Source organism: Globicephala melas, chromosome 5, assembly GCF_963455315.2.
Source record: "Globicephala melas chromosome 5, mGloMel1.2, whole genome shotgun sequence".
Taxonomy (NCBI): domain Eukaryota; kingdom Metazoa; phylum Chordata; class Mammalia; order Artiodactyla; family Delphinidae; genus Globicephala; species Globicephala melas.
In genome coordinates, this window is record NC_083318.1 from 960,710 (window position 1) to 978,201 (window position 17,492).

The window sequence follows — 17,492 nt, forward strand, 5'->3', positions numbered from 1 at the left end:
AGACTAAGACCCCCGCCACCACTGGGGCCGCCTAGCCCGAGGCCCCCCACTGCCCGCCTGTCCTCACCGCGAGCTGGCGCCCCACCTCATGAAGAAGCCCAGGTCTGCGGGGCACCACCGCCCACCCCTACCCCCGAGAGGGTCCACCTGGGGACACCCTGGTTGGTCTCGGTCCTTTCAGTGGGCTTCGCCTGGGCCTTCTGTGGCCAGGGGCTGCCAGCCACATGGCTGAGTCCCCAGGGGGGATGGGAGCGCGGGGGACTGGCCAGAGCAGATGGACCACCGGGCTGCCCCCCGAGCCCCACCCTCCGTGCCCCCGCCTGCCGGTCCCCCGGACTCTCTCCAGCCACAGCCTCCCCCAAAGTCAGGTGACGCTTCCACTCAGTGACCCCCAGCCAGGGCTGAACCCCAAACTCCCCTCAGCCCTTCCTAGTCCTAGCAAATAGGGCTGCGGCACGGCCAGGCAAGGGTGCAGAAGGTCTTTCTCAGGCCAGCCACCCCGCCCTCTGGGAAGGACCCACGGGTGGCATCTGCGCCCATGTGTGCCCGTGTGACCCGGGCATGCAAACCCGGAGCCCCGCCCACTGGCCCCTTGGGCCGCCCTGGGTGTGCCAGGCTCATCCTACGGGAGGTCCCAGCGGGGATGGCCCAGCAGAGCCGGGGCCGCCCGGGAGGCAGAGAATGCTGGGGAGCAGCCGGGCCGCAGGGGCTGCACGAGGTCAGGGCAGGGGCACCCTGACCCGGCTGAGGCTCTCCGGGGCTGTGCTGGGCCGTGTCCGCGAGGTGGATGGCACACCTGCGGGGCTGGGCGTGTGGGGACAGGTATTCACTTCCCAGCCCTGGCTCCCGGCCCCAGATCCCAGGCCCCCTGTGCTCCCCTGGCCCGGCTCTCCTGACCCCCAGGTTCCACGACGCCCCCAAGCCCCGACCCAGGCTGTCGTGGCCGCCTGGGAGCCGTTGAGCGCAGGCGGCCTGCAGGGGGCGCTGTGGGGCCGGCCTGAGACTCCGGACTAGCATTGACCACGTCGTCAGCTCCGTCCAGCCTGGCCTCCTGAGCCCGGGTCTCCCGGACCCTCACCGAGGGGCCGCCTCCTTATTGCCCTGCCCAGCTTTTGGGGGTGCCTGTTCTCCCCTCCCCCCCTCCTCTGTCCTTCAGACCGGTGTGCCTGGCCCAGTACCCAAGTTTGTGGAGGGCAGGCCCAGCCACTACAGAGGGGCCAGCGGGCAGGGCCCCGGCCCAGGGCAGGTGGGGGGCTGGCCACCCCAGGCAGCATCACCTCTGGGGGTCTGGGCAAGCCCAGGTGGGGCTGTGAAAACGTCTACGGCAGGACCTGCCCCCGCTGCCTCCTCCCCAGCCCAGTCCCTGTCCGGTGGTTTTCTGGGCTACCCCACGGTGGGGTGGATGCCGCACCCACCATCCAGGCACATGGAGTGCTAGACTCATGGCCCTCACTTGCCTAACACTCCAGGAGTGGGCCAGACTCCACGGAGAAACTGCCCCCGCCCCAGACCTGGCACTCAGGTGCTCGTAGAGAGGACGGGCGGCTGGACGGGCACCCAGAGCCTCCCTCAGCTTCCCCGGCTCCAGGGCTCCTGCCCGCAGCGGACGGGATGACGTGACGTGTGCCTGAGGAGTGGAGGGGTGAAGGGGCGAATGAATGAGCAAGCCGGCAGGGAGGCTGTGCCTGGTGTGGGGGCAGCCAGGTCCCCACAGGTGCTGTCCTCTGAGCGCCCCGTCGTGCTGGAGGACTGTCCCTCCCCTGTCCCCCTTTCGTGCCCTGGCTCCCCTCTGTCCACCCCTGGTGTCCACTCCTGAGTGGGGGTTAGGGGCGCTGACCAGGCCCACCTGGCTCAGGGTGGAGATGGGGGCCGGGGGACTGTGTGGAGGGGCACCGTCAGGTATTCTGACGGGGGCGCGAGCATGAGACCCAGAGCCCGGGCTGGACCTGGCAGGAAGCGCCCCTGTGTGGGGCAGGGGGCTGCCTTGGGTGTCTGCGGGTGGGCGGCTGGACAGCACGTGGCCTGCTCTCTGCCCCTCACACACCCCGCTCTCCGTCTGGACCGGGCCTGCCTGAGGGCGCGTTCCGGCAGGAGCCACTGCGTGGGCAGAGTCCAGGGAGGGGTCTGAGGCAGGGAGGGTGAGGGTCCTGCAGAGCTCCGGGGTCACAGGGAGCCCGAGGCATCCCACAAGAGGGCGCCCTCTCCTGGCGTGCCGGGCCTGGCGGGGTGAAGGCCAGCGAGGACAGTGCCCCTGGCTGGGCTGCAGTGTCTTGGCCTCCCGGCTGTGATACAGCAGCAAAGGGGCCCCGGGGCTCCCACCAGGGCGCCTCGTGACCTGCCCAGAGCGAGGCCGAGGCCGTGCCCGCCCCCTCCCAGGGCCCAGGGGGAGAGGTGGGGCAGGGGCCGTCAGCTCCGGGTAGACCCCCATCCAGACCCCTACCAGCCACCAAGCCCGTCGTCGCCAACAGTTCGTGAGGGGTGGGACCCTGAGACTCCAAGGCTGCTTCCCACTCTTGGCCACTCGTTCCTTTATTCACATGACAAACATGTGCTGAGCACCTTCTCTGTTCCAAGCACTCTTCCAGGCCCTGGGGGTCAGCGGGGGACAGACTGGTCCAGTCCCTGTCCTGGTGGAGCCGACCTTCTGGCTGGGCCGGGGTGGGGGGAGCAGAGTGAAGGAACAGACAAGCAGGTAGGGAATGTGTCAGGGGAGGGGGTGACGGTGCCACGGCGGGGGGACAGAGTAGGGGGAAGGGGAGTAGCTGCATCATGGCGGCAGGGGGTTCCAGGCACCCCTGCAGCCAGTGAGGTCCAGCCGCTTCTTCACAGCGGCCCCCGCCCCGTCCCTGCACACCTCTGTCAGGCTTCCCGGCCTGGGGTGCTTGCTCTCCACGCAGGCCAGCGGGCAGAGGGTCACTGGTGTGTCCAAAGCCAGAGCAGCAGGCAGCACAGGAGAGGGGCCAGGGTGGGCTTACCTCCACCCGGGGCAGGGCGGCTGGCCAGGCTCAACCACAGGGCGCAGGCCACCCCCACCCCAGCTGGCCCAGCAGCTCCTGTGCCCTGGAGAGCGGTTGGACTGGCACGGCACTGCCCCTCACCCTCTCCACGCTGCACGGAGGTCACGGGCCAACGACCTGCAGGCTCCTTGGGCCTGGAAGGCGGCCTCACACCAGGGTCCAGCCCACCCACTGCAGCCACCGACGACCCCGCAGCACAAAGGCCCGGGAGGCGGGCTTAGGCGTTCCCTTCACTTCCCATGAGCAGAAGGCAAGGAGTGCGAAGGCTCCCTCCAGGGCGGCAGGCTCGGCGTCCAGGACCGGCCACCCCGCGCTGCCCAAGAGGCCCAGGCCGGCCACTCAGCCCTCCTCCCGGTGGGCGCCCCGCTGTGGGCCGGCCCAGTGTCTGGGGGCTTCCCCGAGGGGCGGGCGTGCCAGGCAGGGACCTGTCTCCTAAAGGCGGTATCTGACGCCCCGCCTGCCCACCGCCAAGAGGGTGGCCGTGTCCCCTGGGGAGGCCGCGCCCAGCCCGAGAGCCGCCGGGCCAGGCGGGTGCGGCCAGGTGTGCGCCCGCCCCAACGTGCCCACCGCGCCAGGTGCTGGCTCGCCCGCCGGGAGAGTGATCTCATCGCCCCCACAGGGGACGAGACTTGCCCGAGGTCGCGTGGCCATGTCCCCACCCTGCCTCATCACCCGCCTTCCTCCACTTCCTGAGGGGTCCCGAGCCCACGCGTCCTCACGCGGGGGCAGTGACAACCCAAGCAGGGCCCTGACCAAGGAGCCGAGGGCGGTGGGGCGGCTGGCGGGCACGGTGGGCGGGGGCACAGGCTCCGTGGCACCCAAGGACGCAGCGCCCCGCGGTGCCGGGGGCAGAGGCCTCGGGGGGCTGCCTTGCCTGGTCTGGACCCCGGAGGGGGGGCCACCCGAGCGCTGGGCGGAGGGAGGGCCAGGAGGGCGGGCCTTATGGTTGCCGTTGCCCTGCGTCCTGCCGAGCAGGAAGCGCCAGGGGCTCTCCCCGCGGGCTGCCGGCCAGGCCTCCTCGGCACTTCTGGGAACCCCCTCTCCACAGGCTAGGAAAGCAGGAATGTGCCCTCGCCCTGAGCCCAGGCTTGTCTGGCCCCAGGCGCCCCACCAGGCCCCGCTGACACGCCTCTCCTGGCCAGGGACAGCTGAGTGAGGGCAACTTCCTGGAGGAGGCGCCCTGGGACTTGCCAGATGCCAGGGGGAGGCTGGGGGCGAGGACTCAGTGGGGGCTGAGCTTGGGCGAAGTGGGAGGCGGAGGGCGCCGGGAACCGGGCGACGTGGCTCTGGGGCCCAGGCCGGGGCTTCTCCCTCCAGCTGTCCCCTCCTCCATGCCAGGCTCTGGACCCTCACACTGAAGTCCCCAGGCTCCTGACCTCCACCTGCGGGAGGGCTCGTGTGGTCCCTCCAGGCCAGCGGTGGTGACAGGGACAAGCACTGGGCAGGCCAGCTGTGCCTCCTGCTCCTGCCTCCAGTCCCTGCACGCAGACCCTGTGCCTGCACCCCCTCGCCGAGCCCTCACCTGCCGGGGGCTCTCAAAGGAGCCCCCCCCAGAAATGCTCAAGCACTTCCTGCTCAGGAGCCCCCGGCAGCCCGAGAAACTCCGTCCCCACTTGCCAGGGAGGCCCGGTGTGGGCTGGGCGGCCAAGACAGTGCCCTCCAGGCCCAGCCCATGGAGATGCTGGGAGGGCAGTGGGGACCCCGGCGCAAGGCCGCGGGCTCCGGCGCAGGACTGGGGGATGCGGGCTGGGAGCAAGATGGGTGCCGGTGACTGAGGGTCTCTGAGCCCGCACAACCCCGGGTCAGGGGCCGGGTGGCACGGCCGCACAGGCCGTGCGCTGCCCCACCCCAAACCTGGAGCGACGGCCCGTCCCGGCCACGTCCAGCCTGCGCTGCTTGGACGAGGTCCAGTGTGCTACCTGCCCCCGGGGCTTCTTCCCGACAGGAAGAGCCTCGGGGCAGGAGGGCAGGGGCCACAGCCGGGCCACAGCCGGTCGCCCATTCCGTGGCTGAGCAGGCAGTTACACAGCCTGGGCGCCCGCACTGGCGGTCCCGGGGCCAGGTTTCTGGGGGGCCTGGAGCTGGGCAGCCTCTCCGGCCCTTGCTCCTCCCCCGCCCCGAGGGGCTGTGATGGCAGAGGCTTTGGGCGAAGCTCTCCAGCATCCTCCGGGCCACCTCCACCCCATCCCCAGGCCAGGGGGGAGGCAGGCGGAGACTGGGCCTGTGGCTACCTTGCGCCCCTGAGGGGAGCCAGCCTGAGGGAGGGGGAGGAGCCCCCCAGGGCCCAGCCCACACCTGCCCCTCGGGCTCCACCAGCAGGGGCCACCACTACCCGAGGGTTCGTTGGGCGCTTCTCAGCCCCTGGACCCCTGGGCTGGGGGAGCAGCGGGCCTCGGCCAGGCGGGCACAGCTCTGAGGCCTCCTCTCACCCCAAATCCGCCCTGGGCCACACCAGCCTTGGGAACAAGATGACCCTCGAATCTCCCAGATGGGTCACTTCCGGGGTGGGGGGTGAAGCCTGGAGGATGAAGAAGCGGGAGGGAAGGGTGCTCCTGGGGGGGACAGGATGGAGCTGGGGTCTCACTGCCCACCGCTCAGCAGGACATCCTGTCGGCGAGGGCAGGCTCCTTGCCTGGGGCCTGGGATCAGCCGGTACAGAGGATGCCCTCACGCGGACAGGACCCCGCGGGACAAGGGGCAGGGTCACAGTGAAGCCCTGGCCTGGCGGGCCTCCGAGAACCCCCCTGTGGGCTCTGATTCAGGCACTACACAATCTGATGCTCCAGGCCCAACGTCAGAGCGATCCCGTTTCATACCCAGCCTGGATTCCTCCCCAGACAAGGAAGCAGCATAAAAACCCAATGTATTTTAATTGTATCTTTGGGGGCCACGAGCACAATCGTTTCCAGATGGGGACCCCGTTGGCAGCCGCTCTGCTCTGGGCCTGGGGTGGGGGGAGGAGGGAGGGCGGGCCAGGCCCCTCTGGGGTGATGGTGGTCCCGGTGGCACAGGGCTCACTGCCCATTCACTGCCCGGATGGATGGGAGTAGCCATCATCGGTCATGATTTCCATTCTATAGATGGGGAAACGGGGGCTTGGACCTGCTGGGTGCAAAGCCTGACACTGAGGGGTCGGTACCCTGACCTGGGGGGCCTTCCAAGCTGGGAGCTGCAGGGGTGGGCTGACCCAGAGCCTGGAGCGGGGGTGCCAGCAGGAGCCCAGCGTGTCAGGGCCGTGGGCCGTTCACCAAGGCCTGGGGTCAGGAGGGGCCTGGACCACGCTGCCCAGGAGAGGCCATCTCCTGGCTCCAGAGCGGCACGGGCCTCCCACACATCTCCAGCAGCCTTCTCGGCGGGGAGCGAGAACCGGGGCACGGGCGAGGCGCAGGCTGGCCAGGACCTGGCCGAGGGTACTGAGGGGCAGCGGGAGGCCCAGCCCCCAAGGGCAGCGCGCGCACACGGTGGGCCGTGAACGAGCAGGTCGCTGGGCACTCGGCGATGGGGCTTCGGAAGTCTACCAGCTAATAAGATTTGCCCGCTCGGCCTGCCTGGCTCTTCCTGTGGAGACGGCGGCCAGTGTCTGCCTGGAACGCCCCACTTTCTCCCGTCTGGCTGCATCTCCCACCCCAGCTCAGCCCTGCCTCAGTGGGCAGGGCAGCCACGACCCTGGCTCCTTGTGCTGTGATCAGGCGATGGGCAGGGTGGCGAGGGGCCTCAAGGGGCTGAGAGTTCATTTCTGCTTCTGTGTCCGCCTGTGCACCCCCAGCCTCACCTGCACTCGGCTGGTGGAGACCAGTGGCTCTGGGCTAGTGATGGCAGTGAGGAGGGCGGGAGGCAGACAGCCCTCACCCTCCAGGGTGTTGGTGATGACCAGGCTGGCCCACGCTGGGAGGCAACCAGCCCATCAAACCAGGGGCTCTGGAGCCGGAGCCATGGGTAGTCAGTCCCTGGCTCTACCAGTGCCCGGCCTGTAAAATGGGCACCGGGCAGAGGGTCCCTCCCAGAGTGTCCAGGAAGGTGCAGAGGGCTTGCTGTGGGACCCTGGCATTCTGGGCACCCGCCTCTGCCTCCTCTGGTCCTGCTCTGACCCCCCACCTTCTGCCACAGCCCATGCCCCTAGAGGTGACCCAGCCTGGCCCGACTCCTCACAAGCCCCCCCAGAGGCCCAGAGTGGGAGACAGGCTTGGTCTGGGGCCAGGGACTCGGGAAAACCAGGTGAGACTGCCCAAGGAAACGGTGCCCTGCCTGCTCAGTGACCTTGGGGCAACCTGAGGGAGCAGAGGCTGGCAGGGTCGAGGCGGGGACCCTGGACTGCGCCTGCTGCCAGACCCCGGGGCGCCCCCTCAGCAGACGTGACGTTATCCTTTGGCCTCGCACCCGCTGGGAGCGGCAGCGGCGGGGACATCCTCGGGGCCCACTGGGCAGGCGTGGGCGCTCCTCCGCGCTGGGCTACCCCGGGCTGACGACTCACCACCTCCCTGCCCCAACTCTGCTCCCGGCCGTGGACTCTGGCGGGGACTCTGGCCTCCTGGCCCTTCCTTCCCCGGGACCCCCGCACTCACGCCGGCGGCCGCCTCCCAGCGCAAGGCCCGCCCGGCCCAGGCAGGGGCCGCGGCCATGCTCTCCACACGCAGGATGGATCAGGCCAAGCTTGTCTTCCCCTGGGACTCTCGCACCTTCCTGACAGCTCAGAACGCCATGCGTGCTCATCCTGCAGAGACTCAACCTTCCACCTTCCGTCCACAACTGGCCCCCCCAGGTGCCCACCGGCCGCTCCCGTCTCCTCGCCTGCAGTGTGCGCTCAACCACCTGCGCCCCACGCGGCTGCACAGACCTACAGACTCACCAGCGCCCGCGTCCCACTCCTCTGGCCTCCACTCCGTCACTCTGCATCCTCCCACCCCGCCACTGGACCCGTCACCCATCGAGGATTTCCCGGTTCCATCTGTCTACTTGACACACGCTGGCTGACCGTGCCCGCAGTCCCAGGCACAGTTGGGGACCAGAGTTTCCACCCTGGTGGGGAATCCGGCAGGGGCTTCCGTGGGCAGGCAGCGCAGACGGCAGGAGTCAGGTGAGACTTGTGGGCCGAGAGCAGGGTGGGAGACCTGAGGAGGGAGTGGCGAGAGCCAGTCCTGGGACGGACGTGGTGAGTGCCTGCCGTGTACTGGGAGAGTCTGGGACCCTGAGGAAGGTGCTGAGTGAGGGCTCACCTTGGAACGGCTGGGCCTGGGGTGAGGGAAGGGGACAGTGTCCCTGTCTGCTGAGGGGCCCTGGGCAGGCCTGAGAGGACCCCTCCTGCCTGTGTCTGCCTCTGGCCCCAGCGTGGGGTGGGGGACCACACGGAAGGCCCCAGCTGGAATGAGGGCAAGCGGCACAGACCCCCGACCCAGCACCGCAGCCTCGGGTTCTGGGAAGGCCCGGGCGGGACAGGCCTGAGCAGGCGCCAGGAAGGCAGGCGCAGGCGGCAGGCTCACCCCCTCCCATCCCGCTCCACCCGCCCCCCCCCGCCCCCCGCCCCGCGAACATGAGGACTGACATCGTCATCCACCCCCCACCCTCCCCCTGCCCTGAGCCGCAGGCCTCAGGCCCTCCTCCAGCTCTGCCATCGCTCCCTGCCTGGAACCTGGTCCCCCGGCCCCGAGCTGGAGCCCATTCCCAGAGCCACCTTTCAGACCGGGCACAGAAGGAGAGATTCAGTTTGAAGGGGTCCCCCGAAAACTGGATTTCGAGGGTGCTGGCTGAGGAAAGCTTCCTCCCCTTAGGAGAGCTGAGCGGCCCGGGGGGAGGCAGTGGACACCGGGGGCCTTCCCGTGGGGTGCCCGGGAGAGCTGAGCGGCCCGGGGGGAGGCAGTGGACGCCGGGGGCCCTCCCCGTGCGGCGCCCAGGCTGGAGCTGCCAGCTCGCGTGACCACAGGGCACACGCGTGGCTGCTACGTGGACACGCGGTGGAGTTCAAGGCAGAGGTGGGGTGAGGAGGCCCTTCTCGGCCTTCCTCTGCTCCCAGGCCCACATGAGATGGAGCGGGGAAAAGAGGGTTAAACCAAGGACAACTCAGGAACACCCACTGCCTGAGCCGGGACTGGACCAAAGTCCCCAGGGGAGCAGAGGAACCCGCAAGGCCCTGAGATGGGAAGTGGGGTCCTGGCGAGACCCCAGGACCCAGCCCAAACCAGGCCCATTCTCTGCCCCTCGTGAGCACGGGGGAGGGGAGAGGGAAGCCCCCCCTCACATGTGGTCCCCCCCAGGCCACAGAGCAGCTCCCTGGGGAGAAGGGGGCCCTGGGACCCTCCTGGCCGGCTGGCCCTGCAGGGGCTCTGCAGGGGGCTGCTAGGGCCTTTGGAGGCCACCAGGCTTCTCACCCCTGGGGAGGGTTGAGGCCTGAGAAAGAAGGGCCCGTCCAGGCCCCCTGTGCCTGGCCCCAGGGCCCCACCCCAGCCAGGACACCGCTGTGCCCCTCTCCCCAGGCGGAGACACACCGTGTGACTGAGGCACAGATGAACTTCCCTGCCCAGGGCCCTGATTAACGGCAAATCCCAGGAAGTCCCCGCCCCATCCTGAAACCCCATCTGCAGCCTGGCTCGCGGGGCGGTGATCCCACCCATCCGGGGCAGGCCTGGCCCCAGAGGCCACCTCCACTGGTACGCCCAGCCGCCCTCCCCCGAGGCCCCAGCCTTCCCCACCCAGAGGGTGTCATGCCCACTTTAGGGACGAGGAGACCGCAGGGTCCGGGGGCCGACCCTTCCTCCATGGGCCTTCCCCACCCCAAGTTCGCTCTGAAACAAGCGAAAATGGCCCTGGGGCCACCTGTTCTTTGGAGACCAAAGAGGGGTCCCAGATCCTGCTGTGGCTGGGCCAGGGCCCCGCGAATGCCCAGGGAGCTACCGGGCTCCCGTGGTGAGGGCTTGGTGAGGAAGCTGACTCCTGGTTTCTTGAGACACGCCCCGTCTCAGCCTGCGGCCCCGCACCCCAAGGTCCCCACCAGGCTGGACTCATACCTTGAGGTGGTGGGGGGCTGTGCAGGGAGGTCCCGCGTGGCCCTGTAGATAGAGACTGGGGAGCCCCCTCCTCTCGGGTAGGCGCGACGGGCAGAGACCAGCCCACCAGGGAGGCCCCCAGGAGGAGCGGGAGGCCCCCAGGGGATGGCGGTGGGGGGACATCGGGACCAGCATTGGGGACAGCAAGAATGGCAGCTGGGGAGCACGTGGACCTCCCCACTTCCTTCGAGTGAGGCGGCCCACCCACCCATCCCGGCCAGCTCCTAGGGCAGCACCCCCAGCTCAGACCAAGGCTCAGGGTGTGGGGCTGGAAGAGGGTCGGGGGTTATATGGGGACAGTGCAGCCCCGGCACTGGGCTGTGGAACAGACGGGGACACTGAAGCAAAGGGGCCTCGGCTGTGGTCCCCACGGGTCAGCAGCAGAGCTGGGACGGTGCCACGACACCTGGGCAGTAGAGGCCCCACGGCAGGGTGGGATGGGCTGGGGCAGGCACCCCTGACCATGGTGGGGGACCCCGAGCCTGGCCGGGGTCAGGGGGCTGGTTGGGCTGCGGTGGCCGCAGGGTGTGGCCGGAGCAGCCCTCAGCTGGCCAGGGGACGTGCGTGGCGCCAACGGGCAGATGACTTAATCACAGGCTGGCTTTGTCCATGGGCGTCCGCCCCCCTGCCCGGGTCCTCCGCCAGCCGCACGCCCCCACCCCCGCCCAGCTCCTAGCAACCTTCAGTGGAGCGTGGGCAAATGTGAGGGGGCCAGGGGCTCTCCGCCACAGGCCTGGGAACAGCCCAGGGGTGGCCAGGGGTGCGGCCCGGGTGGATCTGTCCCAGGCCGGGCTTGGGGGACGCCTGCCCAGCCTGGCCCATGCCAGCCCCCTAGGAGGGCATCCTGGGAGTGGCTCCGGCTGGCACCCTGGCAGAGGAGGCTCCAGGGCCGGGGGCTTTGTATGCTGTACCCCCCACCCCTTCCTGGGCCCCCACCCGACCGATCCTGTCAGAGCCTTAGAAAGTGAGACAAAGGCCCGGGAGGCCCTGGGAGGGCTGGAACCCAGGCAGGAGATGGGGGTTTAATGACCCAACTATAACGGTGGGAGTGGAGACAGCTCCTTAACCCTGCCGGGCCCTGGCCCGGGGCCGCCCACACTGGCCAGGCCCCCATCACTGACCCCATGAGACTGGGAGTGAAGTAAAAAAATCTCTTCTCCAAAGATACCCGGGTCACAGATGCCGCATGCCCGGGCAACCCGTGCCCAGCCCCCTGCCAGAGGCTCTGGGTGAGACGGAGGCCCCGGACCGCACCAGACAGTAGCCAGCAACACCCCTCCGTCCTGCACTTTCAGCTTTCCTGCTGCCTGACCTCGGATGAGGGGCCGAACCCCAGCTGGGCATCACCTGCAGCGTGGGAACCGCCCTCCTCCCACGTGACACCCCCCCAGCGCACACAGGTGGAGGGAAGTGGAGCCCTTCGTGGACCAGAGCCGCGGCGTGACACAGTCGAGACGCCAGCTACCAGCTCATTCCACACCATTCAGGGGCCTCTTCGCCACCGCCGCCTCGGTTTCCCCACCTCTAAGATGGGCACATGAGCAGGGAGGAGGCTGGGTGTGGGTGGCTGTCTCCGACACTCCTTGGTGAGTGACGGGCTGGGGTCCTAGGCGACAGGGGTCCTGGGGACATCCTGACAACCCTGTTGTTGTCCTACCCAGCAGAGAGAGGCACTCAGCAGAGTGTGGCCTGCCCATGTCTCCCCGGGGCTCCGCCACTGAACAGACCATGGAGGCCAGGTGGACACAGGGCAACCGGCGAGGAGGGCCTGCGATGGCCCGGGAGAGTGTGGAGGGGGCCAGCCGGGTGCCCTGGTGGTTAGAGGGTGACCAGACTCAAAGAGGACTCGGGGTCAGGCCTGAGAGCTGGGACGGGAGCCAGGACCTGAGCTGGGCAGGGCTTGGGGTCAGGAGCTGGCTGTGACACTGTCAGGTTGCCCAGTCAAGCTGTCCACTGCAGGCCCAAGTGCAGACATGAGTAGGGGCACATCGTCTATGTCCACGTGCCTGTCTGTGTGTCCTTCTGTGCACGTACCGTGTGTGCACGCCCGGGGGCCTGTGTGTGCCGACCCAGAGCTGGGCCTGGGCCCCCAGACACCACCACGGTAGGTCTGTGTGGCAGAAGTACGTGCCCGTGGGTCAGGGGCAGCAGCCCCCTTTAAAAGGACCGGTCACAGCTCAGGTCCTCCATTGGAGCCCCTGAGTTCTGCCCACTATAGCACGCCCTGTCGCCAGGGTCCTGGGCTTCAGACTGTCTCTAGGGCCCCCCAACCCTCTCAGGGGGGGCCTGGTCCCGTATGGGCACCCTCACCCCTTCCTCCTTGGGCTGGGGGTCCTGGGATGGGCGGGGGGCCCTGCACAAACCAGCCATTCAGTGAACACACCATGAGTGAAGCCGTGTCCCGGCTGCGGGCAAGCAGGCCCTGGACCTGGACGCTTCCAAACAGGACGACGTTACCGGGACATGATCGAGTCCCTCTCCTCTGGGCAGTCCATATTCCTGGGAGGAAACTGAAGTCCGGCAGAACAGAGGAGTGATGCTGCCCTCACAGTGGCCGCCTGGGTCTGCTCACCCGTGGACGGGGCAGGCCAAGGGGTCTCGCCATCCGGGCGGTGGCCGCGGGCGCCCAGAGACACAAACAGCCTGGCTTGTTTTCACCCCAGGGTTCCGCGGGGTTTCCACACATCTCAATGGGGAAGGCGGCTGGGCGGCCGGCCGGCGGGGGGGCCGGGATAAATGGCCCCAGTCATGCAGCAGCAGCCCAGCGCTAGTGCGCAAAGTCGAAGCTATAAATTACCCAGCCGGGCCAGCGCCACCGCAGCGGGCGTGCAGGGGGGTGCGGCGCTCCGTAAATCGGCCCTTTCACCACTGGAGGCCGCGCACGAAAGGAAAACTTTGTTTTATTAAAGCAACATCAGCGTTGTGGCCGCCCGGCCAGGAGGCACCGACAGCCAGGCTGGGCACTGGGCGGGCGGGGGGCTCTGCCGCACCCCAAGCCTCAGAGAAAGGCCCCTTCAGGAGGAACCGGCTCCAGCCGGGGGTCCACGCGGCAGCTCCCCGGGCAGCTTTGCCCGCCCTCGCCCCCCAAGCCCTGAGACACGGCCCGGGGCCCCTGTGGTTCCCTGAGCCGGCCTGCGCCCAGCCAGAGGGGTCTGCGCCCAAAGCAGGAGTCCTGGGCAAGCCGCCTCTCGGGGTCCGGACCGGGCGAGGGCGGGAGGGGAGACACTGGCCCTGTGCTCGGCCCCTGGCGGGGTCAGGCCCCACTCAGAGGCGCGGCAGCACCCGCGGGGACCACGACCACAGGCCCTCGGGTGTCCCCAACCCCCGCGAGGCCTCCGTCCTCTCCTGGCTGCTCCAGCTCTGGGGCGGGGGCAGCCAGGAGGCTGTGGGAGCTGCCTGGAATAATATTTAGGCAATTTAAGTGGAAATGAATGGGAACTTGGGGCTTATCTCCATTCCCTGCACGGCCAGGAGGCACGGGGTCCCGCAGACCCTGGCATGGTGGGCAATCGGAGACCCGGGGGTTGTGAGCGGGGGCTTCTGCTATCACAGGTCACCCCTCGAAGGGGGCCCTTGGTGGCCTATGGCCCTGCCACCCCAGGTGCTTGCCCCTGCAGGGGCTCCCCCGAGTGGCGTCCTCTGCCCACCACCTACTGTGCTCCCAGGCTCCTCCGGAGCCCCCCAGAGCACCTGTAGCCCCACGAGCCACAGTGGGGACTGCAGCTTGAGGCCCAGCCTCCCCCCGCGCCCCGCCTCTCTGCACCGCTGCCGGATGACAGGGCTGATCTGCCTCTCCTGTCCCTGAGTCCCCACGCAGGACAGCGCCTGGCTTGTCCGGGGTGAGGGGTGGCAGTGTCTCTGGTGAAGGTGCCGCTGGTTTTGGTCCGTGCCCTCTGGGCTTTCCAGATACCTCGGCTGAAAACAGGGCCTGGTGGGCTTCCACGTGAGCTGAAGCCCACCTCTCTCCAGAGTCCCCATCAGGCTGCAGGGACGTCCTCCTGCTTCAGCCAGACGCCTGCGCCCTGCACCGCAGGCCTGGCCTAGGACCACCTCTGGCTTCCCTGACCCCTCTCGTCCTTGCAGCCTGCGGCCTCCTGACCCACAGCCCTGGCTCTCAGGTGAGCGCACGTTCTCAGGGGCACAGACAGCTGGATGAAGACGGGGCCCTGCAGAAGGAGGGGCTGCCAGGACCAAAACACGTGCCGGGCAGCTTCTCGTCTCCAGGAGCCCCAGAGAGGGCCGGGCAAAGCTCCAGGGACAACCCAGCGTCCCCGAGCCCACCTGCCAGGCTTGGTTCACACTGCCCCCTCCTCTCACCCTCACACCCAGCCCAGAGGAAGCCCCCCTGAATTGACCAGGCCAGAATGGGGCGCCGAGGCTCATACTGACCACAGCCCCCCCCCCGGGCCTTGTCCCCGTACCCTGCCTTCGGGGGGATGGCGGAGGGGAGGTACCTTGCCGGCAAACCCCATGGTAGGCCTGGGTGTGGTCCCCACGCTGCAGCCCCACTCTGTGCCGACCTAGGCCGGCATGGGGCAGCCCGGTACCCGGATGAGCACTCGTGTGCCTGCCTCACTCAGGCGCCTGCCTCACTCGGGCCTCACTTATTCTCTGTGGGGATTTGGAAATGGGGGGGTGGGCTCCCCAGCTGAAGAGATGGGCTCCCCAGGGGTCACACAGCCCTTTGCAGGTGCCAGCCCTATGGGGCACCAACAACTGACATCTGCCCTCCTCCTCTGGGTGGGGGTCCCAGGAATGAGACGTGGGGCCGGCTCCCCAGTGGAGACAGACCACGGCGTGTGAGTACAGCTTCAGGTAGTGATGTGAGGGCAATGAGGGGTCAGGAAGGGCACCCTGGCGAGGGCACTTTCGGGTTGAGCCCTGAATGATAAGGAGGAACCAGGCCTGAGGGGCCAGAGGTGCCGTGGGAGCTTTGGGGCACAGGGCTCCAGGGACCCTGGCCTCGTGGGCACTACAGGGACTTGGCTTTGACTCAGAGGCCCCAGGAGCCACTGCCGATGCAGAGGACAGAACCGAGGCTGGGCAGGGGTGCCAAGTCCTATCAGGGTGCCAGGGGAAGGGCCTGGGAGGTGGCCGCACCCCCGGGGACCATCCAGCCCCCAGCCTGCCATCCAGGAGACAAAAGGCCTTTGCCCGTGCAGGCCCCACAGCGTCCTTTGAAGGCTGTGGGAATGCCCCCAGGGCAGTCAGGTGCCAGGCACCGGGAGGGGGCTGCTGGTGCTGTGGCTGTGACCCAAAAGGCCTCCTGGCTGAGCCCCGCCACCCTCCCGAGGCCACACTATCATGCCCTTGTCCTGCCTGAGACGCCAGCAGGCAATGGGGCTCAGGATGTACCACCCTCCTTGACCCAGCCGCCAAGAGCAAGCCCTACGATCAGTGCCTCAGTCTCCCCATCTGGAATGCCAGGAGAGACAGAGGTTCCGGCAGCACGAGGGGCAGGGAGGCGGGGCAAGGCTGCTCGCCACACAGCCCTGCAGGGTCGGCCTCACTGACCACCGGGGCCCGGGAGGCCACTCCCTAACCTCACTCTCAGGTCCAGGGTCCAAGGACGTGTCGTAGAGCCCCCACCACCACACCACTAAGTGGTCATCAGAGACTCCAGCCAGAACTGGTGTGCTAAGCCTATTCCCTGCCCTCTCTGAGACAGCACTGTGACCCGGGAGGGGATGCCCTGCCCCGGGAGCGTGGGCAGCCTCCACCGTCACTCTGCTCTGACCCCCTGATGGCCTGACCCGGGCTGCCACCAGGGATGGGGGAAGACGCCACGGACCTGTGGGAAGGGGCGGGGCCTGTTGCTCCCCCGGGCTGGGCCGGGGCTGGAATGTTTGCATTCACTGTTTGCCTGACGGGGGTGCCTGCGGCCCCTCCTGGGGCACCCCTCCCCTCGCCTCGCCCGGGGGCCCAGGCCCAGCTGAATCTACAGCTCGGGTCAGCTGGGGAGGAGGAGGGACCCTGTGGCTCGGATGGGGAATTCCAGGCCGGCTCCGATACAAAAGGGTCCTCCTGCCTTCGGCCTGTCTCCTCGCCACCTCCAGGCCCCTTCCGTCCCGTGGACTGGGAGACCCCAGCCCAGAGAGTTGCTCAGCCGTCTCCTCCCCCCGCCCGGGGCTTCCCAGCCCGGCTCGGAGATTATGCAAATCCCCGCCGGCTCCTTAATTAAATCCCTAACGAGGCGCTGGGGCCGGGCCAGGGGCGGCGCTGAAAGCCGGGGTCACGCTCCGGAGGGGCCCGGCCCGTCTGCGACGTGAGGCCCCCGCGCCCCTCCCGGGCCTGGGAACCGCCGCGCCGCCGGAGGGGGCGGACCGGCCAGCCCTCCCCGCGCCCGGCCAGCCCCCTCTCCCCCGCCCGCCCCCGCCTCGGTCTCCCCAGCTGGTACGGGGCGGCCCGGGACGGCCCTTCTCCCCCGGGGCGCGAGGGCTCCGGGGGCGCGGACGCACCTGCGCCCCGTCTTGCGGGCTCGGGGTCCCGGGGCCGGCGGGGCGGCCGGGGCAGCGGCCCCCGCGCCCCCCTTTCAGACTCCTGTTGTTGGGCCAACAGCCGGAGCCGCGGCCGCCTGAAAGGCCAGGATTAGCGAACATTAGCGGCCCTTTGAGCGGCGCCCGGGGCGCCCCTTCCGCCGGCCCCGCCCCCGCGCAAGCCGGACCGCGGGCCGGAGAAGGGGCGGGGGGCGGGGAAGAATTGGGGGAGGGACGCGGCGAGATGGGGGAGGGGCGGAAGCGGGGGAGAGATGGGGGAGGGGCGGGGAGGGAGACGGGCGGGGCGGGAGCGGAGACGCCCCCGCCGGAGCCTAAGGGCCGCCAGCTCGCCCGCGCTCCCCCTCCCGGCGTCCGGCCTCGGTCAGGGCTCCGGCCTGGTTTGGAGCCGAGGGGCTGGCGGGGCAGGAGGTGGACCTGGGTGCCCACCCCGCGGAGCCGCCGTTCCTGCTCAGCGCTGGGGCAGGTGTCGCCGACGGGGAGGGTCCCCCCTTATCCTCCGTGGCTACCAGGAGTCGACGGGGGGAGAGCCCCAGCCATCTTCCAGTCCCAAGCAAAGCCTCTGGCTGGCGGAGGGTCCCTCAGGCCCCACGGAGCTCGGTAGAACTACCGCAGGGCCGTTCCCACGCCCACCTCCAGGCTCTTGCTTCCAGCGTACTCCCACCACCCCAAGAATTGCCTCTCCCAGCCGCCTGCCTGGATTTTCCAGGACTGAGCTCCCCGCCCCTGGGTCCCTGAAACCTTCCCCTACTGGAGTTCCTGCCTCCGCGATCACATGGCTGGGTTAGCATCCCTCCCCGGGCACCCAGCTGGGCTCTCAGCCTTTTCTCTGAAAAGAATTCTTGGGCCCTGGGGTCAGTGACTCCTGAGGGGGCCAGAGAGGAGGCTTCAGAGTAGAGAGGACACTGTCCCCAGATGGAACTCGGGGAGGACATGGTGGCTTA